Genomic DNA, 1,207 nt, shown 5'->3' on the forward strand with positions numbered 1-1,207 from the left:
ATTCTGACTAGAATTGAGTCGGACTACGTCAGGCTAGTTCTAATCCGCACATGATGCATGAAATATTGTATTGCCTGCTCGCTGTCACTCGCATTAAAAAACCCCACCTCACAAAGTCTAAATTCGGGTATAATTTATCCAACTCACGGGCATCCATGAACAACTATCTATATCTGACTTGGGATGTCTGTAATACTGAAAGAAACTATAATGATATGTATTGGAACAGACATGGTTACTGATAGGTCCTTTTAATGGAATTCATGTTTTTTCTTTACAAATTCTGTTTTACTAATTATTAAAAAAAAAATAAGGCGATAGCTTCAGAGCAATTGAGACAGGAACCCAGTTTTCATCTGCTAAATCTTTTTTTTCAAAACAAAACAAAAAAGGAACCCACATTTTTCTAGCTGAATTCATCATTTTTTTCTTGACTTGTAATTCTGATTTTATAGAAAATGGTAATTTAAACTTAAATGATTTCAAATTGAACTAATATTACAAATAATAGCTTTATTTGATCTTTTAGATATTTATATAGATCCCATTTTTTGAGTTAAAGCCAAAAATAAATATTTTCAGTTGGAAGACATGAGATTTTAATTAAAACAAATTAAATGGAAATTTCACATCATGCAGCTCTTTTAATACATGTGAATTCGTTGCCCTATTTTTTTTTTTTTAATGCTTTTCTGTGCCCCCATGAAAACACGCTGGCCCCATCTTGGCCCCCTGCTACTGCGCCGCTGTGCTTCTTTTTAGATGTTTTTCAACTTCAGTATATTTCCTAAAAATAAATGTCATTGGATTGCCAACTTGAAGAGGGAATATTTTCCATTGAACTTCTGGCTAGAGAAAAAACACACCATTAATGTGTTACTCTCTGCTTTGCATAGTGGACTGGTCGTCGCCATCATGAATAATAGCGCATTGTGACAAACACCAGATACAGCACTGGGACTTGCTCAACAGCCGATACCGCACCGTGACGTCACAAACTGGTAGGTGGCAGTAGTGTTCTTTGACAAACATGAATGTCTCTGGTAAAGCACATACAAATTAAATAATTTTTATTAAAAAAAAACAACAACTTATCATTTATTTAAAAGTATGTAAGAATTTCATAATTAAAGTACTTTCAGCAGTTTGTATTTTGAATATGAGCCTATTGCAGCTGGGCTGCATCAGTGGCTTGTAGAGTCATCAG

The sequence above is a fragment of the Cyprinodon variegatus genome, unplaced genomic scaffold, assembly GCF_000732505.1.
Source record: "Cyprinodon variegatus isolate N-32 unplaced genomic scaffold, C_variegatus-1.0 Scaffold145, whole genome shotgun sequence".
NCBI lineage: Eukaryota > Metazoa > Chordata > Actinopteri > Cyprinodontiformes > Cyprinodontidae > Cyprinodon > Cyprinodon variegatus.